The sequence below is a fragment of the Asparagus officinalis genome, chromosome 7 (assembly GCF_001876935.1).
Source record: "Asparagus officinalis chromosome 7, Aspof.V1, whole genome shotgun sequence".
Taxonomy (NCBI): domain Eukaryota; kingdom Viridiplantae; phylum Streptophyta; class Magnoliopsida; order Asparagales; family Asparagaceae; genus Asparagus; species Asparagus officinalis.
This window is the reverse complement of record NC_033800.1, coordinates 117,892,782-117,918,699: the sequence shown is the minus strand read 5'-3', so window position 1 is coordinate 117,918,699 and position 25,918 is coordinate 117,892,782. Positions and strand designations below refer to the sequence as shown.

Below are 25,918 nucleotides of genomic sequence, written 5' to 3'. Positions count from 1 at the left end.
TGTATATCCATTTCACCTAAAACCTCTTCTTAATCCCCCATAAAAGCCCCAAATCCTTCCCCTCATGAGATTAGAGCTAAGATTGGAGAGCTTGGAGGTCAAAGATAGGATTGCTTCCACACGTAAGATAGACATTTTCTTGCTCAATAATTTTCCTTTGAAAATGCAAACTTATCAGTTTTGAAGATCTCATTCTTCCCTTCCTTTTGATATAAAAGAAAATTTTGAAAAAAAATACCTTTGTATTTTTATGAGGTTTGACCAAAGGGAGGATCTCTCAATAGGTGGATTTCAATCCACAATCTCTTTCAAGGGGAAGGTCCCCTTGTTGTAGGTCAATATTAACTTTTCAAGATAGAGTATTCGATCCAAATTTTGATGAGGCTTTTCATGGATTTTTAGTATTTTGTGATGTATGTAATTTTATTATATTGTTTAGATAGTATCAGGTAGATTGGATAAGGGGCTATCCCCCTTTTTTCTTGCATTGCTAGCTCGAAGGCACTAATGGTAAATTTGGAAATACTTGACTATTTGATGTCAAACTTAATAGAATAGATCCCTCTTGGAAGTAGAAATCCTCAGTTGAAATTGGTTTATTTATTTGCTTTTGAATTAAGGAAGATTTTGATCAAAAATATTTTAAAACTCTAGTATAAGCGCATGTGGTCAATCTATCCAGCTTAGGCGCTTGGTGAAATGCCCGAGAGCAGTTTGGTTTACTGTATTGCACACACATCCAAACAATGAGTTCACACACTCAAGCGGATTTTTAAAGAGGATTTTCTATTTTAACTTCTTAGTCAACTATTAGAACTTGGTTAAGTGGCATTGGGGGGAGCATACACGCACAACCTCTTAGCACACATGCTTAGTTAAAAAATTAATTCTTTTAGTTTTGGAAATTTGATCCATTCAAGCTTGTTTTTCATGATTTTTTGGTTTCAATTCATGGATTATTATATCAGTTATGTGGCATTGCTTGTTCTTTCCATTTTGAGATAAAGTAGATGACAAAGTAGTTGCTTGGTTAAAATTCTTCATCTTTATTTGTTTCATCGAAATCATGATATATCCATGTTTACATACAAGTAACGCTTGTGGTGCTATGTTATCCCATAGTGTTTTATCATATGTTTCTATCATACTATGCTTTGTTATGTCATGGCCTAGAATCCAGGAATATTATGCATGTCGGCCTGGGTGAGACCATGAAGTTTTGTTTGCTTGGTTCGTTATCATGAGACTTGGCCTTAGGGTTATGCATGAGCACCATCATGTGGTATATACATAATGATGATGATTAGTTGTGTTTGGATATTGACCATGTCGCTCATAACACTAAATCAAGAATATTTTCAAATTGAATTAAGAAGATTTGGGATACATTGCAATTATGAGTAGAGGATCGTGATTCTTCACTACTAGAAACTTGATCAAGTATAAAACATGATAAACTAAAAGAGAAAAATCGAGAATATGTCAAGTTCCCAATCATGATTGACTTCCTTTAATATTTGACAAATATGTTTCATTTGAATGGAAACCCAGTCTAAGGGGGCACCCACATGATGTAGTTCTCTACAGATTGAGTTGTTCAGACCTAGTGCATAATATATTATGTATAACTAAGTAATAAAAATGTTAAAATTAGTTATGGGAGGGAATTTACATCTTAAAGATATTGTGTAGCCCAGGGTTGTGTTTGAGTGCTAGTGCTAAATATGTCTGTACACATAAACCAAGTAAAGTAAGAATTTAAATAATGTTCCTAAAGGGTACACCAAACACATGTTATCTCGTGAGATCTTTTCATAAACAATATTAAGTAAAATCTGAGAATAGTTAGATACGCACACTAGTCTTGCATCACACTTAAGGATATAGACGCACTCTCCTTTGTGATCTCTGTATTGCCATATATCTAATGATCTGCCACTCTGATAGCTCTATTTTATGAGCAGAATTTTGAGATCATAGTTCTTGTTCATGTACATACAATTATATAGTCTTTCTTATGTATATACCAGTTATATATTCATGATACATATTACATGTGCAAAAACCACTTCCTTATTTTACCACTTGCTAGACGGATTTCTTACCATCCTGGTTTGCACACCTGTTGTGAATCTAGACATTGTACAATGGCTTTTAGGCACAACAAAATCTAGTAATATTCTGTAGATGGAGTTTCCACAAACCAGTTTACCTGCCTATTTATCCAGTTTTTATTCTATTTTGCTAATTATCGGACTTTGTTATCTATGTTTACTTTTTCGCTGCTTTATAATGACTCTGATGTACATAGTTATTTTAGTTGCTATTCCAAACTTATATGGTCGTACGACCTTTTATTATGTTTTCTATGAGGATGACATTGATATCAAACTCGTGATATCTTTTATGTTATTCGGTATTTGTCGAACTTGCTATTTAATTTTGGTGAGTATTTTTCACTCTCATTGAGTATTTGTACTATACACTTGCTTTATACAATATAATAGCTTCTTTATATTTTGATTATATATGATTCCATCTATTCTAGATATAGTTGATGAGATATATGTACCAATGTTTCTGACATGCTCAAGCATATGCTTTCAGATGGTGTTTGGCCCGATTGTATATATTGCATAGCCTAGTCACATGCTTGTCGACTCAGGGTATGACACCCATAGTTGGGTTGGCTTTTTTTCTAATTTTCAAACTTGAGTAGTGTTATATACAATATGTTTAAATTTTAGGGGATTTTTCTCAAATTAAAATAGTTGAGAGAAGTTTTTAACTCTTAAATCATGTATTTAAAATTATACATGTGCCACATTATATTTATAGTTGATGAATTAGTCTTCCTCTTAAAATATTATTAATGAGTTTTTCAATTTTTTATTATTTTTTGATTTGATATCATGTCCTTACTGATTTTATAAAGAGAGATTATTGTTTTACCGTGCCTCTCTTTAAAACATTAATGGAACAAAGACATCATAAAAAATAAATAAATATGTATAAAATTTAAAAACTTTCGTATGATAAAAAAAGTACAATTCAAAATATAAAGAAATTATTTACACAAATTACTTAAAATATTAGGCTAAATATCCATATTGGTATTTTAATTCCACCCCATTTACCAAGAAGGTATTTTAATTAGGCAAACATGCTTTAAGTCATTTTAATTGATTCAACTCACCAACAAAGCCCTTTTTCTCGTCGGCGACCAGTTTTTCGGTGAGAGCTCGTCACGTGCGTGGCACGTGATGACTTAAACTATTTTTTAGCTGCTGATATGGCATGAATTTTCTAACATGTATCACGTGGCACACATGTGACAAGCTCTCACCGGAAATCTGGTTGCCGACGAGAAAAATGTCCTTGTTGGTAAGTTGAATCAATTAAAATGCCTTAAAATAGGTTTGCCTAATTAAAATATCTTCTTAGTAAATAGGGTGGAATTAAAATACCAATATGGGTATTTAGCCTAAAATATTAACTCAAAGTCTCCCAGCTTCATCAACTTTTCCAAATAATTAGATTGAAGTTCTAATGGTTCTTAAGATTATTCTTCTGATAAATATTTGGATTCTAAAGGTATGCTATGATATTTTAAAATCACATATATTTTTCCAATTAAGTTAAAATTCTAAAGCAAACATCACAAGATGAGATTGGATTTTGAGGTTGTTTTAGATTAAGTCAACATGTGAACACCTTATTCTCATCTAACTGTGTTTTTATTTGATTGATTCATGTTGTAGGATTTAACTCAATTAATGTACTCTTTATTTCATACCAAATCTAAAAACAAATCACAATAAATTGTCAACGAGATATTTTTCTAGTGTTGTGATCATACAAGGACCGCTGATTTTTTATATCATTTTTAATTTTTAAATATTATAAAAAGGGATGAATATTACCAAAGAGATTTTGAGATTAAACTATGTAATTTTGAATTTGAAATTTTAAAATAAAAAGTATCCGCACACTCATTCTACAAGCTGACGTTTTCTTTTCCTCTTTTTATCTTAAAATATGATAAATAAAGAAAAATATTGTAAAGAAGAGGTTGGTGATTAAACTATCTAATTCTGAATCTTAAAGTTTTAAATAAAAGTCAACCACACTCCTACTTTGAATTTATTTTAAGTTTCAAATTATTTGAAGAAAAATATCCAGCTCAGATTATGTAATTTTAATAATCTATATGCTATAAATCATTGGTATAATCCATTAGTATAATCATATCTATAAAAATAGTTTATATAAAAATAGAAAAGAAGAAGCAATAGTTTAAAAAGAATATGTTCAATTCAATTTAGAAACACACACATACGACCAAAGAAGAAATCTATAGAGACCAAACAAATTAGATATAAAAAACTTAGGACCCTACCTCCCTAGATAGTATTGTGGTTTCAATTCATGCTATCCGCTTCATAGTACTTATTACATGTAAGACTATGTTGTGCGCGGCGGAAGCTTTCTAGGGCAACACGAACAATAACTCGAACTAAACCACAAATAATATGCAAACCACAATCAAAGCAAGAACAAGAATTTACGTGGTTCGGTAAGTTGCCTACGTCCACGGGGCAAGGAGGGGGGGAGTTCTTTCTACTAGAAATCAAGAGAATACAAATAGGGTTACAAATCTCTCAGACCAAACCCTAAAACAAAGCTCTAGATCTCTCCAAGCTCTCTCACAATTGGATGCAACAAATCTCTCTTAGAGGCTGCTCAAAATCGTCCTTCAGATTCCCTAACAAATCAGGTTTAGGGTATATATAGATTTCAAACCGAAACGGGTCAAAAACCTGAAAGCCCAGCCCAAAACGACGTCGGTCGACCAGCACGGTCGACCGCGATCAATTCCGGTCGACCGGCCCGCCAGTCGAAAACCCAAAAATCCAGAGAACCCCTCGGTCGACCGCACCGGTCGACCGAAACACCTGCGGTCGACTGGCCCGGTCGACCGACCTCCTTTCTGTCGCACAGTAAGCTTTGTACACGAATGCGGTCGACCGGACCGGTCGACCGCCGCCTGGTTTGTCTGATTCTTCTGAGTTTCTGTAATTTCTTCAATTCTCCTCCTCGGCGAATGTTTCCACCAAAAAACTGAGCCGACACCAAATCATCCAATAGTTCCTTAACAAGTCCAGGAACAATACTCGAGCTGAAACGCGATCTCCCCCCCCATCTGAATCAACTGATCAAACCGGTTGCATCTGAAAGACTGCCTACGTATTCTCTTGCCCAAGGAATCAAGCCGAACGTAGTTCATACTAATGGCCTCCAAAGGCCTCAGCACTGAAGGATGTTCAAAAGCTTCAAACAATGACCAAATTTCACTCCTGAAACAACTTTGGTCAACATATCTGCAGAGTTGTCATTTGTGTGGACCTTCTCCAATATGACATCTCCATCATCCAAGACGTCCCGTACAAAGTGGAATCTGACGTCGATGTGCTTCGTGCGCGCATGATAAACCTGGTTCTTCGCCAAATAGATAGCCGACATACTATCACAATATATCCGAATAGTCTCCTGAGCAATCCCCAAGTCCTCCAATAATCCACGCAACCATAAAGCCTCCTTAATAGCTTCAGTAACTGCCATATACTCTGCCTCTGTAGTAGAGAGAGCCACTGTGGACTGAAGCGTGCAACGCCAACATACAGGTGCACCTGCCAATGTAAAAGCATAACCTGACGTAGACCGGCGTTTGTCAAGATCTCCAGCATAGTCTGAATCCACATATCCAATACAAGCCTGCCCATCCTTCTCATCCTTCTGAAATACTAAACCAACATCCACGGTGCCTCGAACATACCGTAGAATCCACTTCACGGCCTCCCAGTGACCCTTCCCGGGGTCATGCATGTATCTCGATACCATGCTCACGGCCTGTGACAAATCTGGCCTCGTACACACCATCGCATACATCAAGCTACCTACTGCACTAGCATATGGGACCTTCGACATATAATCTCTGTCCTCAACTGAAACAGGTGACATCAACGATGAAAGCTTGAAGTGGGGAGCCAATGGTGTGCTAACTGCTTTTGCATTGCCATCAAAGCTGAATTTCTTCAACATCTTCTGTAAGTAACTCCTCTGTGTAAGCTTCAATTTCCCCTTCACCCTGTCTTGCTCGATCTCCATACCCAATATCTTCTTTGCCTCTCCAAGATCCTTCATCTCAAACTCGGATGATAACTCCTCTTTCAGCTTTCGAATAGCCGAAGAATTCCTGGAAGCAATAAGCATATCATCAACATATAAAAGCAAATATATGAGCTCACCATCCTGTAGCTTGTGCATATAAACACATGGGTCATATGGGCTCCTCGTGTACCCTCGGCCAATCATAAAGCCGTCGAATCTCTTATACCACTGTCTTGGTGACTGCTTCAAACCATAAAGAGACTTCTTCAGCTTACAAACCAAATTTTCCTTTCCTGCAGCTTTGAAACCCTGTGGTTGTGTCATGTAGATCTCCTCATCTAAATCACCGTGTAGAAAGGCTGTCTTCACATCCATCTGGACCAAATCCAAATCCAACTGTGCCACCAACGCCAATAAAATCCGAATCGACGAATGCTTCACAACGGGTGAAAATACCTCGTTGTAATCAATGCCCTCAAGCTGTGCATATCCCTTGGCAACCAACCTGGCTTTGAATCTTATGTCCCCAATAGAAGATCCCTCCTTCTTCGCATATACCCACTTGCAACCAATAGCTTTCTTACCCTTAGGTAGATGTGCAAGTGTCCAAGTGTCGTTCTTCTGAAGTGATCACATCTCCTCCTCCATAGCTTCCCTCCACCTGATCGAATCGGGGCTAGACTCTGCCTCCTTGAATGTGGCTGGGACCATATCATCAACGACCTCCACTGATAATGCATATGCGACCATGACATCATTATACCTAGCTGGCCGACGAATCTCTCTCCTCGGTCTATCTGCTGCAATGGTCCTCTGAACATGACCCTGTTCCTGAGTCCCATGATCTACTGTATCCTGTATCTGCCCATCTGTCATCTCATCTCCTCCCAGTGTCACCTCTGTAGGAGCCTCAATGGATACAGTGTTCTCTGGAGTGGGTGGAGTCACATCATCCTCCACCTGCTGCGATATCTCTCCTGTCTGGTCTCCCTCCACCTGCTGAGGGGCTCGAGGCCTCATCATGTACGCCTCGTCAAATGTGACATCTCTGCTAATAACTATCTTCTTGTCCTGTGGATCCCATAACTTGAAGCCTTTGACTCCATCCCTAAATCCCACAAAGACTGCTTTCCTCGCTCTCGGATTTAATTTGCCATCACTGACATGATAATAAGCTGGACACCCGAATATCCGAAGCGACTCATAGTCAATAGCCTCCGAACCAAACCAACGCTCCAAAGGAGTCTTCCCGTCTATCGCAGTGCACGGCAACCTGTTCACAAGATGGCTCGCATAAACCAACGCCTCGGCCCAAAAAGATCTAGGCAATCCACTCTGCGTCATCATACACCGCACCTTCTCCAGCAAGGTACGGTTCAATCTCTCAGCCACCCCGTTCTGTTGCGGTGTCTCTCGAACTGTGAAGTGTCTTCTAATGCCGTGATCCCGGCAAAACTGCAGAAACGGATCACTCTTGTACTCTCCACCGTTATCTGAACGTAGAGTCTTCACCTTTCTACCTGTCTGCAGCTCCACTTTCTTTTTCCACTCCACAAAAATATCCAGGACCTGATGTTTATGCTTCATCGGGTATACCCAATTCCTCCTGGAATAATCATCAATGAAAGTGACAAAATAGTTGGCCCCACCAAGAGATGTGTTCTTGGAAGGACCCCAAACATCCGTGTGAATATAATCCAATGTACCTTGGGTGTTATGAACAGCGGTGCCGAACTTCACTCTAGTCTTCTTCCCAAGTACACAATGCTCACACAATTCCATCTTGCAGGTCTTAGCACCTTTCAATAGCCCCTGTTTAGCCAATGACTGTAGGGACTTATCTCCTGTGTGTCCAAGTCTCATGTGCCATAAGGTGGTAGTGTCCTCCTCTGTAGTGATAGAAGCTGCCAGACCCCCTGTAACTGTCTTGCCCTTCAAGTAGTATAGGTAGTTTTCCCTGACACCTCGCATCACCACCATAGAACCCTTCGTGACCTTCACTGTAGCATCCTCTAAGATCACTCGATATCCTGCTGCCTCCAAAGTCCCAAGAGAAATGATGTTCTTCGTCAACTGCGGCACGAACCTCACTTCCTTCAATTCCCTCACTACACCATCATGCATCCTGATCCGGACTGAACCAATACCACCAATAGGGCATACGTGATCATTACCCATAAGCACGACATCCCCTCTTTCCAAATAATACTAATCCTGGTTAATGAACTAATCTAGTGGCCATAATAGAGTACAAGTTGTAGAAAGTGCACGTCAAATTTAACAAGGAACTAGATCTAAAGAGGGAGAATTAATATTGACTCAAAATTACTTTTTTTTTGTAAGCATCAAATTAAATCCTCGATATTCTGCATGCATAACCCAGTTTACTTTAAAAAAATAGATGCATCATTCTAGAGAACACCGTTAAACTTCCCTAAATGTATCTATGTATTGATTTTAAAGCCTTGAAACGTCATCACCCTCACACCTCAATAATTTCCCACAAAAGCTTTTACTGGTTTGATTGATTTCCCTCTATTAATGACCCAAATTCAAAGCCACGTGCTTAATCCACTATCACAATCTAATTAAATGCTTTCCAATTAAAGTCATTCTCTTTTAATTACTCCATTCAGAATCCTTCATCACCAGCACGTTCACATGTTTTTAAGCTGAAGCTATTCCTCTCTTAAATAACAATTAACCTTGCAAGGCTCACTAGGGTCCCCTCCATGTCGCCTCGCATACTCAGTCCCTCTCTCCCTTCATCTCTCTTCACAAATGTCATAATATTTAACCTTTCTGGCTCCATCCCATAGGATTTTCCAAAAGATATTTTAGTAGCCAGGTCCAACCTGATAAATCTGTCCATACAACTACTCATATATAAATGATCGTTATGCATAAGTGCCTGTATGTGCAAAATATACAAGAATCCAACTGTGCATAGAATAATCAATCATTGAAATTGAATATGGAGATAATTAAGAAAAAATGCTTGCTGATTATGAAAAAAATATGGTGGTCAATAAAAGAGTTTAAGGATAAGAAATGTTTGCGTAATAAGAATGAATAAGATAAAATATGTTAATAATTGAGGAAAAGAATGCTTGCCGTCGAGGGGGTGATGGCGATGTTTAGGGACGGCGATGACGATGGTGGTTGTCATCACTGAGGGGCTCAACGGGGGCTGTTGGCATACCGTCGAACATATGGCATGCGATGGAGGCGCTGGTCGTCGGAGGGCAACGGGTCTGGACAGCGAGCAGGGATCGGCGTCGCTGCTGCAATGGAAGGCTCGCACGGTTGGAGGAGCGCCGACGAACTGCAGAGGAGGAGGACGGAACTAAGGTGGAGGCTCTGGTGGATCTGAGCGACGGCGAAGTTGGGACTGACGGCGAGGAGATGGAGTTGAGGGTAGGGAGAGAGGTGGTCGGCGAAGTCGGGTCTGGGCTCGAGGGAGGTTGGACGGAGGTGGTGCACGTGGTCGAGCGGGGAAAGAGAAGGAAGGAGATGATGTTGGGGAGTGGGTTCTCTGGCGGCTGGGTAACATGAAAAAGAGAGAGGAAGAGGGTTTTATTTATATACTTAGGGTTAAGGTTAGGGTTTAAAGAAATACTTAAGGATTTGTTAATAAAATAATAGGGGGAAAATAGAAATAAGTAGAAAAAATTTTCTTGTAAAAATTAACAATGATAATATAACACTAATAATAAATAAAACAATTATTTATTTGAAAGTTTTCACCTAACTATTTAATTTAAAATTTTCAAAATCATTAATAAATATAAAAATCAGATTTTTAAATCATAGAAAATTCTAGAAGGCCGGAAAAATACAAATACTCTTTTAAAATAATAATTAAATATTTTAAAATACCAGAAAAATTATTTTAACTAGTATCAAAATTCACAGTCCTTACACATTATACCTAGCTGGCCGGCGAATCTCTCTCCTCGGTCTATCTGCTATAATGGTCCTCTGAACATGACACTGTTCCTGAGTCCCATGATCCACTGTATCTTCTATCTGCCCAACTATCACCTCATCTCCTCCCAGTGTCACATCTGTAGGAGCCTCAATGGATACAGTGTTCTCTGGAGTGGGTGGAGTCACATCAACCTCGACCCTGTTCCTGAGTCCCATGATCTACTGTATCCTGTATCTGCCCATCTGTCATCTCATCTCCTCCCAGTGTCACCTCTGTAGGAGCCTCAATGGATACAGTGTTCTCTGGAGTGGGTGGAGTAATATCAGTCCACCTGCTGCGATATCTCTCCTGTCTGGTCTCCCTCCACCTGCTGAGGGGTTCGAGGCCTCATCATGTACGCCTCGTCAAATGTGACATCTCTGCTAATAACTATCTTCTTGTCCTGTGGATCCCATAACTTGAAGCCTTTGACTCCATCCCTAAATCCCACAAAGACTGCTTTCCTCGCTCTCGGATTTAATTTGCCATCACTGACATGATAATAAGCTGGACACCCGAATATCCGAAGCGACTCATAGTCACTAGCCACCGAACCAAACCAACGCTCCAAAGGAGTCTTCCCGTCTATCGCAGTGCACGGCAACCTGTTCACAAGATGGCTCGCATAAACCAACGCCTCGGCCCAAAAAGATCTAGGCAATCCACTCTGCGTCATCATACACCGCACCTTCTCCAGCAAGGTACGGTTCAATCTCTCAGCCACCCCGTTCTGTTGCGGTGTCTCTCGAACTGTGAAGTGTCTTTTAATGCCGTGATCCCGGCAAAACTGCAGAAACGGATCACTCTTGTACTCTCCACCGTTATCTGAACGTAGAGTCTTCACCTTTCTACCTGTCTGCAGCTCCACTTTCTTTTTCCACTCCACAAAAATATCCAGGACCTGATGTTTATGCTTCATCGGGTATACCCAATTCCTCCTGGAATAATCATCAATGAAAGTGACAAAATAGTTGGCCCCACTAAGAGATGTGTTCTTGGAAGGACCCCAAACGTCTGTGTGAATATAATCTAATGTACCTAGGGTGTTATGAACAGCGGTGCCAAACTTCACTCCAGTCTTCTTCCCAAGTACACAATGCTCACACAATTCCATCTTGCAGGTCTTAGCACCTTTCAATAGCCCCTATTTAGCCAATGACTGTAGGGACTTATCTCCTGTGTGTTCAAGTCTCATGTGCCATAAGGTGGTAGTGTCATCCTCTGCAGTGATAGAAGCTGCCAGACCCCCTGTAACTGTCTTGCCCTTCAAGTAGTATAGGTTGTTTTCCCTGACACCTCGCATCACCACCATAGAACCCTTCGTGACCTTCACTGTAACATCCTCTAAGATCACTCGATATCCTGTTGCCTCCAAAGTCCCAAGAGAAATGATGTTCTTCGTCAACTGCGGCACGAACCTCACTTCCTTCAATTCCCTCACTACACCATCATGCATCCTGATCCGGACTGAACCAATACCACCAATAGGGCATACATGATCATTACCCATAAGCACGACATCCCCTCTTTCCAGCTCCTCAAATCTAGAAAACCACTCCCTCTTAGGGCAGATGTGATATGTAGCTCCCGAATCCATCATCCACTCCGTGGAATCCGCATAGCAAACCGACGGTAAAGCAGGGCATGAATAGCCTGAAGAATCTGAATCTGAATGCTCACCAATAGCTTTTGCAACATTCACTTCTGAAGCTTGTGCAGCTTTCCCCTTATTCTTTCCGGCTTTTTCTTTCCACTTTGGGCAGTCAATCTTCCAATGTCCTTCTTCTTTACAATACCGACATTGATTTCTACCAACACTCTTATAGGCACTCCTATTCTTTGACTTTGAGCGGTTAAACTGACGACGGTTTGGATCTCGGCCTCGAACTGCTAACGCATCTCCCGATGCCTTCTCGGAGGGTTCACCATCACTCTTCCTCAACTCATAGTTCACCAAAGCTGAGGTCACCTCCCTACATTAAAAGAGAATAGTGTATGGTTTACTGGCAATACAAAAAAAGAATGAAGTTTGCAAAGGTTGTGCACTTGGGAAACAACATTGAGAAGATTTTCCAAAAGAGAAAGCATGGAGAGACAAAGAACTATTGGAGCTGCTTGATACCGATGTATGGGGCCCTATATATGAAAACTCCCTCACATGCTAGTAACCTCTACTTTCTAACTTTTATTGATGATTTTTCAAAAATGACTTGGGTTTACTTTATAAATCACCAATCCGGAGCTTTCTCCATTTTCAAGAACTTCAAGAGCCTTGTTAAGAGGCAAAGTAGATATTACGTCATAGTGCTAAGAAGTGGTCGAGAAAGTGAATAAAAATCTAGAGAATTTAACAAATTTTGTAAAGATGTTGACTTACAAAGAAAATTAAAATCCAAAATTGATCTTGCCATCGAACTTCGGAACATCAATCTTCGTGTTATTGATGCTCAGACTCTGTATCGCCTTTGTTAGAGACGAACCTGACGTGCTTGCATCTCCCATGTTGTCGATCTAGCTCTGATACCAATTGTTGTGCGCGGCGGAAGCTTTCTAGGGCAACACGAACAATAACTCGAACTAAACCACAAACAATATGCAAACCACAATCACAGCAAGAACACACAATTTACGTGGTTCGGCAAGTTGCCTACGTCCACGGGGCAAGGAGGGGGGGAGTTCTTTCTACTAGAAATCAAGAGAATACAAATAGGGTTACAAATCTCTCAGACCAAACCCTAAAACAAAGCTCTAGATCTCTCAAAGCTCTCTCACAATTGGATGCAACAAATCTCTCTTAGAGGCTGCTCAAAATCATCCTTCAGATTCCCTAACAAATCAGGTTTAGGGTATATATAGATTTCAAACCGAAACGGGTCAAAAACCTGAAAGCCCAGCCCAAAACGACGTCGGTCGACCGGCACGGTCGACCGCGATCAATTCCGGTCGACCGGCCTGGTCGACCGACCACCTTCCAGCAGAAACCTAAAAATCCAGAGAGCTCCTCGGTCGACCGCACCGGTCGACCGAAACACCTGCGGTCGACTGGCCCGGTCGACCGACCTCCTTTCTGTCGCACAGTAAGCTTTGTGCACGAATGCGGTCGACCGGACCGGTCGACCGCCACCTGGTTTGCCTGATTCTTCTGAGTTTCTGTAATTTCTTCAGACTAACCCGTGCAAGCACAACTAAAATACTTATATGTAATAAAGAGAAATCGGAGAACTATACATAAAGGCACCAAAAAGTGATATGTGTACTAAAAGTGTCACGAGTCAATCCCCCAATAGAAAAATGTCACTTGTCCCTCTATCCTATTAGAATATGACATTTGTACAATTAATTCTATTTTTCTAAGAATCTTCATCAAGTTAAAACTATTCGTATCCATAATTAAAAATCATATCTATTAAAATAGAAACTTTTAATAATTAAACATTTATTCTAATTAAATTATAAAGTATCCATAATTAAAAAAATCTACAAAGAATTGTCATTTATCCGTCTTTAATTTTTTAAAGGAAACTTTCAATAAATCCATAACTTTGGGCATTTAGTACTAAACCCCCAAAATGTTTGCAATTCTCACTAAATCCCAATAAGTTTAAGAAAAAACCCACAAAACATATTTAATTTTTGCACTAAACATTTATAATAGTGTTATCCCATAATTTTATATTGATGGAAATTAACCCTCAATGCTATTATGTATCGCTCAAAATCATTTCTTAAAAAAATGAAAATTATATATAGCTTCCTAAGATTCAAAAACTACAAATCACTTGCAGAAAAATTCAAAAGTTTCAAAAAAATACCTTCAAATTTCTAAAAATTATAAAAAGCCCTTCACAAATTAGAATACTATAGACAAACGCTTGCAAAATAAAGGTTACGTATAGCCTCCTAAAAAACTTGAAATTAAAAATTACACTGAAAAATCTAAAAATTATGAAAAAAAATTCTAAAATTATGAACGACCCCCTAAAAATTCATAAATTACAAACACCCCTTGAAAAATTAAAAAAATACAAATAACTCCCTTAAAACCTGAAAAATAAAAACAACCATTTTAACTAAAAAAATTTAAACAAAGACATGAGAAATATGAAAATTATAAAAAAACCCATAAAATTAAAAAATAACTAGTGGCACCCTAAAAAAATCTAAAACTACAAACAACTCCCTATAAAATTTTTAAAAAATAGGCAATTTAATAGGAAATTATAAAAAAAACCTTCAAACAATTATGAAAAAATGACCTAGAGAAATTTAACAATTACAAACAACTACACAAAAAATGTAAAAAAATACAGACAAATACCTTTAAAATCCATAAAGTACAAACAAGGTCTTAAAAAATCAAAAAATTACCAGCAATCCTCTAAAAGAATTTAAAAATTATAAACAAATACTATTGGTGGTTTTCTACCATTAAGTGACAGAAATTAAGATTTATTGGGGTTGACAGAAATTATCTATAGTATTTTAATATGGTTGATTTTTTTTCTTTTTCAATTTTATAATATTACAATAAATATGGATATTATAAGGAGGGATTGGTGATTAAGCCATCTAATTTGAATTCAAATTCTAAAATAAAAATCACCCATACCCTTATTTTGTCTTTCTTTATAAGGAAATCTACTCCTGAAAAAGGTTTAGCAATCAATTTTTTTCCCCAATACAAGTAAAGTTTTAGAAGCAGGGCTATAATCAAAAAAGAAACTCAGCCAAAGAAGTCAGACCCACTGGTGTAGACACGGGCATTAGAGCGGTATAAATAATGCTAGAGGCACACCATGAACCACACTCTCAACCACACCCCTACACTCTCTATAGTGCTAGTGGGCCATGCACGATATTTTTTAAAAAATATCATGCATGGCCCACTAGCACTATAGATCTGAGAGTGTAGGGGTGTGGTTGAGAGTGTGGTTCATGGTGTGTCTCTAGTGGGATTCGAGCGGTATATATAATATTTAAAGTTTTAATATATTTAATAGCACAACATTTTAACAGGATATTTGGTCGATTTCAAACATGGATCAAAAGGAAAAACTTGTCGATCCTATGCTGGTAGATTGGAATTAATCAAATCAGTGATATTTGAAATTCAAATTTTCTTGGCCAACAATAATATACTACCCAAGAAAGAGTATTGGAGAAAATAGATGAGCTGTGTAGAGCTTTTCTTTAGGGGAAGAAGTAAGAACTGCTAAAGCTGCTAAGACTCCCTTAGTTGCAAGAAACAAAATCTATATTGACACTCAACATGGGGGCTTGGTATTTTTTCTGCAAAAAATTGGAATTAGGTCGCTGCTTTAAAATTGCTATGGCTGATTCATCTTAAGTAGGACATCTAGATCAAAAGTTCGAGCGACTTGTTCTTTCTGCTGTTGTATACATGATTTTGTAGGAGAGAAACCATCGAATTTTCTAGCAAAAAGCTAGAGCTAAGGAGGTGTTAGTTCATGTTATCAAGACCTCCATATATACTGTTGTACTCAATGGGAGGAGGTGTGATTGTGGGGCCAACACCCACGTGATTACGCGTGAAACAATTCCGCGTGAGAATGCCAAGGCCCACCCGACTTCACTTGTATAAATAACAACCAATTTTATTTTCCCTAGGTTTTTAGGCGAAGGAGGTGTGCGGCTACAGTTTGTGCAAGTGCAGGAGATTTTGTTTTTTTTATTGCGGCTGCAGCAGAGCGCGGATTCGTTTGGCTGCTGTAAGGGGGAATTTGTGGCGGGTGCAAAAGATAAAGCAGCAGCTTTTGTTAGGGTTTGTGCATCCTTTTGTAGAGAGTTATTATGAGGGATTTGAGAGTTTGTTTGAGAGTTTAGTTTGTGAGTGATTGTAAACCCTAGTTGTATTCTCTCCCTCTATTAGTGGATCTCCCCCCCCCCTCCTTGCCCCGTGGACATAGGCAATTTGCCGAACCACGTAAAATTGGTTGTATTGCTATTTGTGTGATTTGTAATAGCTTTTAGGTTCCCTCGACGCGCAGTCCTAGAGCTGACGAGAGGAAGAGCTAATATCTCACTTTGATGAGATATTAGGCTTCAGATTCTTGTTCCCTTTGAGAAACAAGAATTCTTATTGCGACCTGACTCTCTTGTTGTGTTGCCGAAGCGCTGCCGAAATTTCCGCTGCGCGCAACAAGTGGTATCAGATCCCAGATTTCAGATCTAGGGTGTTTTGGTGGAGGAAGATTCAGTTAGAAGCTTGGTTCTTGGAGTTCTAGGCTTCGGTGGAGATAGCATTAGGAGTTGCTGTTGGAGATTTCGCTTTCCTCGTGTGGATAGGAGATCTATTTGGAATCCGATTTAGGGTTCAGTTGGGTGGTTCCTAATTCTATCAAATTTATTCTTTCTCTACAATTTAGAGTTAGTTTGCAATGGGAGAAGAATGTGAAAGTAGCAAGTCAATGGCGAGTACAATACAAGTAGGTTTTCAGAACACTAAGATTAGTGTAGTGAAGTACGACGGCAAAATCAACTTTGGTTTGTGGATGAGCGACGTATAGGATGCGCTCAATGCTCAGAATTTGGAAGAGACCATCATGGTCCATGAGAGGCCACCTAAATATGATGAGGCGATATGGGAGAAAATGAATAGGAACGCTTGTAGGGTGATCAGGTCCTGTTTGGAACATGAGCTGAAATATGATGTGATTGGGGTAACGTCTGCAATGAAGATGTGGGAAATTCTCAACAACAAGTATCTCACAAAGAGTGTTGAGAACAGGTTGCACTTGCTGCGAAGACTCTTCAGATTTCAGATGTCCAGAGGCACCTCGCTAGTGGCTCATGTGAACAACTACACTAAGTTGTTGTCGGACTTGGCGAATGTTGATGAGAAGATATCGGATGAGTACAAGGCGATTATTTTATTGGGCTCATTACCGGATGAGGAGTATGATACCTTCGTGCTCACTTTGTTGAACGGGAGATTTCTATCAGCTATAGTGAAGTGACTAACGCTTTGACGAACTACGATTTGAGGAGGAAGGATAAGGAGACTTCCCGCGCTAGTACTTCAGGAGAGGCCTTGTCGACAAGAGGTAGAAGCCCATATCCGAAAGGTGGTAACAGAGGGAGGTCAAAGTCTAGAGGCCGCCACCAATTAACAAAGAACCAATGTGCATTCTGCAAGGAGCAGGGACATTGGAAGAGAGACTGCCCGAAGCTCAAGGAGAAGGAGAATGGCAAGAAAAAGGGCCCGAAGGCCAATGAGGTGAACATTGCGAAAGGCGATGATTCCGATGATTCGTGCTTTTCTCTACTGATTACTCCGGAGGTGAACCATGTGGATGCATCAGATTGGATGCTTGATTCCGGCGCTACCTTTCATGTGACCCCTAGGCGAGACTGGTTTGCATCTTTTGAGAAAGTCGACGGGGGCGTTGTTGTCATGGGAAATGATCAATCCTGTGGCGTTTATGGGATAGGTACCGTACAGATTAGGATTAGGATGCACGATGGAGTAGTCCGTGAGTTGAAGGAGGTGAGATTTGTTCCTCAACTGAAGAAAAATCTTATCTCAGTTGGAGCTTTGGAGGCGAAGGGATCCAAGGTGACTTTCGAAAACGCTGTAGTGAAGGTTACTAAGGGATCATTGGTGGTGATGAGGGGAGTCCGCAATCGGAATTTATATTATCTGAAGGGAAGCACCGAGATTGGCCAGGTTGCTTCGGCTATTTCAGAAGCGGACATGAGCAGACTTTGGCACTATAGATTGGGGCACACAGGTGAAAAGTCACTGCAGGCATTGTGCAAGCAGGGGCTATTGAAGGGAGCCAAGAGTGGGAAGATTGAGTTCTGTGAGCACTGTGTTCTTGGCAAGAAGACGAAGGTGAAGTTCGGGACTGCCATTCATCAGACGAGGGGCATCCTGGATTACGTGCACACAGACGTTTGGGGTCCTACCAAGACTGCATCACTTGGTGGTCGACATTGGTTCGTCACTTTTGTAGATGACTATTCTAGGCGTTGTTGGGTGTACACCATGACGAAGAAGAGTGAAGTCCTAGATTTGTTTGTGGAGTGGAAGAAAAGATTGGAACTGCAGACTGGGAGAAAAATCAAGACGTTGCGATCCGACAACGGTGGTGAGTATACTTCTGACCCCTTTCAGCAGCTATGTCGAGACGAGGGCATAGAGAGACACTTCACAGTTAGTCATACACCGCAGCAAAATTGGGTGGCAGAGAGGTTAAATCGGTCTTTACTGGAGAAGATCCGATGCTTATTGTCACAGAGTGGTTTGGAGAAGATCTTTTGGGCTGAGGCACTAACATATGCGAGCCACCTCATTAATAGGCTGCCTTCATCTGCGATTGAGGGGAAAACCCCTATGGAGATGTGGTCGGGAAAGCCAGCACATGACTATGACCAGCTCAAGGTATTCGGGTGCCCTGCATATTATCATGTTAGAACTGATAAATTGGAACCTCGAGCTAGGAAGGCCATATTTGTAGGATTCAAGCGTGGTGTCAAGGGATACAAGCTTTGGGATCCAGTTGATAAAAAGATTGTTCTGAGTAGGGACGTCATCAGGTTCAGGATTCGATTGTGGTTCGGAGACAGAGGAGAAACATACAGATGCCAGCACGGTATGCCGACACAGTTGCGTATACACTTCCGGTGGAGAGTATCGATGAGTTAGTACCTACTACATTCAGAGAGACCGAGCAGAGTTCGGAGGCTGATTCGTGGCAGGTAGCTATGCAGGAGGAGATGGAATCTCTTCATAAGAACGATACATGGGAGCTTGTTCAGCTTCCAAAGGGGCGGAAGGCAGTCTCCTCGACAGTGGTATAGGCGATTTGATGGTTTTATGCTTGGTCATTCGTACACTCGGAGCCAGTTTGATCCTTGCGTGTATTTTCACAATTTGAGAGGAGGTGCGTACATTTATTTGTTGCTTTATGTCGATGACATGTTGGTTGCTTCTAGTTCCAGGTCAGCTATAGATGAGTTGAAAGTTCAGCTTTCGAATGAGTTTGAGATGAAGGACTTGGGCGAGGCGAAGCGCATTTTAGGGATGGAGATCGGCAGAGACAAGAAGAAGGGCAGAATTTGTTTGACACAGGTGGCTTATTTGAAGAAGGTTCTACAGCGATTCCATGTTAGCATGGATACGAAGCCAGTTAGTGTACCATTGGGAGCCCATTTGAAGCTTTCAGCTGGTCTTTCACCGAAGTCAGTTGAAGATCGTGAGTTGATGTCGAAGACTCCATATGCGAGCGCGGTTGGGAGCTTGATGTACGCGATGATATGTACGAGGCTGGATTTGTCACAGGCGGTAAGCATGGTTTCGAGATACATGCATGATCCAGGAGTGGGTCATTGGGACGCCGTGAAATGGATTTTGAGGTACATTCGAGGTACGCTCAATGTTGGTTTGGTTTATGAGCGGGACACTACAGGTGGGCAGCTATGCATTGGCTATGTTGATTCGGATTATGCCGGGGATTTGGATAAACGCCGGTCTACGACGGGGTATGTGTTCACTTTGACCCGTGCGCCGGTGTGTTGGAGATGCACCTTACAGTCTACGGTGGCTTTGTCTACGACAGAGGCAGAGTATATGGCAGTTACGGAGGCTGTGAAGGAGGCCATTTGGCTTCGATGACTTTTGGAGGAACTTGGTATATCGCATAGGTCCGTCGCTATTCATTGTGATAGCATGAGTGCTATCTATTTGGCGAAGAATCAGGTTTTTCATGCGAGAACGAAGCACATTGACGTTCGTTATCACTTCGTTCGGGATGTTCTTGAAGATGGCGATGTGGAGATTGTTAAAGTCCACACGAAGGATAATCCGGCGGATATGCTCACTAAGGTGGTTCCTAGCAACAAGGTGGCCATTTAGGTGAACTACGTTCGGCTTGATTCCTTGGGCAAGAGGATACGTAGGCAGTCTTTCAGATGCAGCCGGTTTGTGTTAGTTGATGGGGGTGAGATTGTTTGGACTCTCGTTCAGGTTCTCGACTTGTTGTGGATTGAGTTCGTACTGGACACAACAAGTGAGACATTTGGTTGCTTTGGTGTCGGCTCAGTTTTGGGAAAAACTTTACCGATGTGGAGAATTGTGATTGTGGGGCCAACACCCACGTGATTACGCGTGAAACAATTCCGCGTGAGAATGCCAAGGCCCACCCGACTTCACTTGTATAAATAACAACCAATTTTAATTTCCCTAGGTTTTTAGGCGAAGGAGGTGTGCGGCTACAGTTTGTGCAAGTGCATGAGATTTTGTTTTTTTTATTGCGGCTGCAGCATAGCGCGGATTCGTTTGGCGGCTGTAAGGGGGAATTTGTGGCGGGTGCAAAAGATAAAGCAGCAGCTTTTGTTAGGGTTTGTGCATCCTTTTGTAGAGAGTTATTATGAGGGATTTGAGAGTTTGTTTGAGGGTTTAGTTTGTGAGTGATTGTAAACCCTAGTTGTATTCTCTCCCTCTATTAGTGGATCTCCCCCCTCCTTGCCCCGTGGACGTAGGCAATTTGCCGAACCACGTAAAATTGGTTGTACTGCTATTTGTGTGATGTGTAATAGCTTTTAGGTTCCCTCGACGCGCAGTCCTAGAGCTGACGAGAGGAAGAGCTAATATCTCACTTTGATGAGATATTAGGCTTTAGATTCTTGTTCCCTTTGAGAAACAAGAATTCTTATTGCGACATGACTCTCTTGTTGTGTTGCCGAAGTGCTGCCGAAATTTCCGCTGCGCGCAACAGGAGGAATATAACAAAAAGAGAGTGAGTGAGCTGTGATTGCATTTTTCTTTCTTTTTCTTTTGAGTTTATTGATGTAGGCTTATAAGGTTACAAGTTTGGCTCCTCGGATTATCATTGATCTGAGTACATCTGATGTACTTAAAAGCTCACTTGGTTAGTGAATAAAGTTTATTTTCGTTGACCCCAAGGAATAAAAAATGAAAACAAAATAAAAAGAAGGACGACAAAGCCATAGATGTAGGAACGACAACTTCATAATTAGAGAATCTTAACATTCCAATAGCTTCGGTGCCCGAAAAAGGCCAAGTTAAAGATTGACCATCACAGTAGAGATTGTGGAGCAGCAAGATTAATTTTAGGGGCTTGATTTAAAATCATAACGAGATTCTCAAATGCTAAAATCTTGAAACATTTTGTTTGTTTCTTCTCAAGAGATTTTTACCCATCCGTAGACGGATATTAGACAGTTCATAACCGCAGGTGATCAGCTTGTTGTTAGTGCGTACGTAGTAGATCTGCACGCTGTGACCGCAATAATTTTTTCTTTCCTCTATCCAAACAAATTCATCCTTGTGTTTAGCTAACCAAATTAATCCAATAAGTTGGCATTTTACCAGCATTAATTTTTCGCCTCCCTTCCGTATCAAAAGTGCAACATTTTGGCCACAACGCGGATGGCTTTGCATGACGACAACTGTAAAATTGCCAAAAGAAAGTGAATGGGTTTTAAAGGAGTCCAAGGACAGTACTGCGCTGCGGCTGCCATGCATAATGCCACAAAAAGATGTACTGCTTGTTGCGCTGCATTCGAAGTCAGAAAATAATTATGAAAACCAAGCAAGCACGAGCTTGCCTTGTCTCCCTCCATATTGCACCGTACTCTTACTTACATCGTGCCCTTCAAATTTAATAATTATTGTGTTTCCATCAGCCCGTAAGAAAAACCTACCAGCGAGTAAGTCGTGTCAAAAAGCAGATCCATTTGGAGTGTGGGCCTTATCAGGGCGTCAACAGCATGCAGGGAGTTTTGAATTGGAAGGATTAGTTGATGGAGGTGCTGTTCGTTTTACAAAAATTTTTGATATTTGGTATGGATTACAAGTTTTAGGATCAAAAACTGAGTTTTTTTTTTTTTGTATTTTGGGATTCCATATATGGTGTTTGTTTTAAGAAATTTTTTAGAATATTAAATCCCAAAAGTGTGGAAAGTGTCCAATTTTTAGAATTTGTCAAATCCTCTCAATTAGAGAGTATTTTGACAAATCGCATAAATTAGTGTACTTACCTCTCAATTGGAGACACTAGTAGAAAACTGAGTATTGACGACGGGGTATTGGCGATGGATTTTAAATCTGTCGCCAATACAAACATTGGCGACGGAACATTGGCGACGGGGTTGTTCCCGTCGCCAATGTTTGTATTGGCGACGGATTTCAATCTGTCGCCAATGTTTTCCGTCGCCCATAACCTTTGGCGACGGGAAAACATTGGTGACGGATCCAATCCGTCGCCAATAAGTATTCGCGACGGATTCGATCCGTCACCAATAAGTATTGGTGACGGAGTCTATCCGTCGCCAATGTTCCGTCGCTAATACTTATTAGCGACAGATTCTATCCGTCGCCAATAAGTATTGGCGACGGAAATGATGCGTCGCCAATACGTATTGACGACGTAATTGATCCGTCACCAATGTTCCGTCGCCAATACTTATTGGCGACGGATCGAATTCGTCGCCAATTAGTATTGGCGACGGATCGAATCTGTCGCCAATAAGTATTGGCGACAGATGTGATCCGTCGCCAATGTTTCGTCGCCAATACTTATTGGCGACAGATTCGATCCGTCGCCAATACACATTGGCGACGAATTCGATCCGTCACCAATAAGTATTGGCGACGGATTCGAGTCGTCGCCAATACTTATTGGCGACGGATTTGAATACGTTGCCAATACTTATTGGCGATGAATCTGTCGCCAATGTCCGTCGCCATCGTAAAAAATTAACACTAGTGATTGATTATCCTATTGTTAATGAGTGGCCCCACAAAAAATTAAGAATTATTTTAATATTAGTCCCTCAAATCTATAATATTTTAAATGTAGTCCAATACTATTTTGTTCCACACAGGTAGATGATAGCTTGAGAGCTGAGGACGTGGAAGTCTACTATGATCCAGGATAGTTGTTTGGTGGCCTTCTCAAGGGCCCCCTGCTCCCCTCTAGCGTCGTCGTCGAGGAGGCTGTAGCCGCAACTTTGTCGCTAGAGGCATGTCCCTTCTTTTAGGGAGAAGTGATATATGCTTCCTGAATTTGAATTTGAAATCCATCGCCCAATACAAACATTTGCGATGGAAAGATACATATGTTATCAGATTCTTATGTTAAAATATTAACTATTAATTAGGAATTCTATGTTAGTTTTAAAATTTATTTATTTTTATTCTTTATGCTAGTAGATTCGATGAACTCCACTACTCTGGGCTTCATCTACGGATGGACTTGAGCCTGTAAACATCATTAATGAATCCGAGAGGAGATAAATTATATTTAATCACTAAAAACCGTATGAAAATAGTTTGGATAGAGTTCTCTTGGAGTTTTTTATAAGGTTAAGAGGAGAAAGAGCCGTCAAAATTGAGTTCGAGCGAATATGATATAACAGGTCCTATGTTCGAACTCTTGGATCACCACTACTTTCTTTTTTTGTGAAATTTTTACATATATACCCAAGCATTGTATATATTTGTAAATACCCCCCCCCAAAGCATCATTTTACTAATTTCCCCTTCTAAATTGTCTTTTCCATTTAAGCTTATGTCTCAAATTGAACAAAGATTTAATGACCAAGAATATTTCTTTAAAAGAATATTTCTTTAAATAGTTAGATTTAAAAGAATATTTCTTTAAATATAACCGGTGTTAACCAGGGGACCTAATAGTAAATATTGTGATGATTTGAGGGATGTAATAGAAATTTCCATGATTTGAATGAGTAATTTTGAAATATTGAAGATAGCCAATCGGACTAATTTTGAAATGGGTTAACTTATCATACCAGAACTTATCATATCAGAACTTATCAACTAGGTCCAAACGGGTTAACTTTTTATAATTAAAAGTCAAGAAAACTAGTAATAATAGTTAGATTTAAAAGAATATTTCTTTAAATATAACCGGTGTTAACCAAGAGACCTAATTTCTCTGGGGATCTAAAAGAGGATACAATGGTGAGCTATCCTTCTCTCTATCTGTTAATTACCATAAGAAATGAGGGTTAATTTTTTAAATTTAATTTATGTTTATGTATTATTTTCAGATGCCGATAGATTGTTTTGAAGAACCATGAGTTATATTTAGAGGGAAAGATGGGAAACCTGGATGCTTGCAAAATACATGTGCTCATAGAGCCTGCACACTCCATCTCGGGTCAGTGAATGAAGGAAGAATCCAATGCCCTTATCATGGTAAGACTACAAAATTTGATACATGCTTATTATATTTGCTTCAATATGATTGGCAGTGACCATGTTCTTCACAGTTGGACATATAAATGAAGTATCAGGAAGGAAGATGATATATGAATTTAATTTTAGTAATTGGGGTTGTATATAGTTTCTTTTCATGCTTAATTATTAAAAAGTTAGTGCTAGGGAATATACATGTATGTGGTGCTATTCCAGTGTTATGTTGAAACTATTCAGAACTTACAAAAAATGGGACCAATACTTCTGTTGGCTCTGTTTTAAGGTTAATATTGTGAGGTTGACAATATTCATCACTATTATTGTAGTAGCATTCTAAGTTGTAAGTATCAGAAAGAGTACTAATGGTTTGTTTTCCTTGATAATATTAGATACTTGATTAGTTCATGTTTTGATTAGTTGTTCATCCTCATGATAATCTAATGTAACTCATTTATTTTCTTCGCATCATAGATAGCGAAATAAGCCCGTATTTCTAGAATGATATCCTTGCAATATTTTCATAAGTGAAATATTTTGGACGACTAATGTTGGAAAAAAACCCTTTACCTACATATGCCTCTTGGTTAAATAGACACTCCCACTTCGTCTTTTTCAAAAAGATTTAGCGACCGGTGTTACTTTTTGATAATAAAAAAAGTTGATAATATCCTTGTTTAAATAGAAATTCCTACTCTCTGTCTTCTTCAAAAAGTCTAGGTTTTGAAAGATTAAATCTTTCACATGACAATCACATGTTAGTAGTGGATTCGGATTAGGACTGAAATAGTTTGGTTAGTGTAAATCTTTCACATGACAATCACATGTTAGTAGTGGATTCGGATTAGGACTGAAATAGTTTGGTTAGTGTACTGGACTTTTTTTTGAATGATTTTAACTTTTGAATGGATTATTAGGACTGAAATAGTTTGGTTAGTGTACTGGACTTTTTTTTGAATGATTTTAACTTTTGAATGGATTATTGGAGTTAAATATTAACAACCATAATTATTCTTTAATGACAAACATAATTACTATTTAATTAATAGTTTTCTATAATTACAATTTATGATTAAATTTTTACTACTGATTTTTTTTATTTGGTACAACAATGGCCATTATAGAAGAGTAATTTAATTTGTTTGATTATTTGTTCAATCAACTAAAATAAAGACTATTAAACTTATGACGATTTAAGAGATATTAAATTAATTAATAAGTTTTCCTATTATACAGATGAGAGAAGTTCCTGATAAGTCATGGAATGATATTCCTATATTGAAAAGAAGAGCGAAAGGTGATACTCGATATCAAGACGGATGAGAAGCATTCCTTGAATATGCATATGCTAATCCGAGGAAGATAGAGAACGAGGACTCTTGTTCAGCTTGCTCTTGATGAAAACTCGGATGATACTGATGACCCAAATGAGGCTGAAGGAGAAATTTTTCTTAATTACTCATACCCTCAGAATGTCAATTTTAATATGTATACTTCACAAATTCGACTTGATATTTGTAATGTAGGAGATTGAATACAAAGATCCTTATGCAAATTCGACTTGATATCTGTAA

General features: G+C 39.6%; 1 long non-coding RNA gene across 1 annotated transcript; it reads left to right on the top strand.

Moving 5' to 3' along the window:
* Positions 1–25,918, top strand: LOC109850547. The gene is made up of 3 exons (XR_002249464.1): positions 1–122; positions 24,200–24,347; positions 25,581–25,918. It is a non-coding gene; the product is annotated as an uncharacterized LOC109850547 (long non-coding RNA).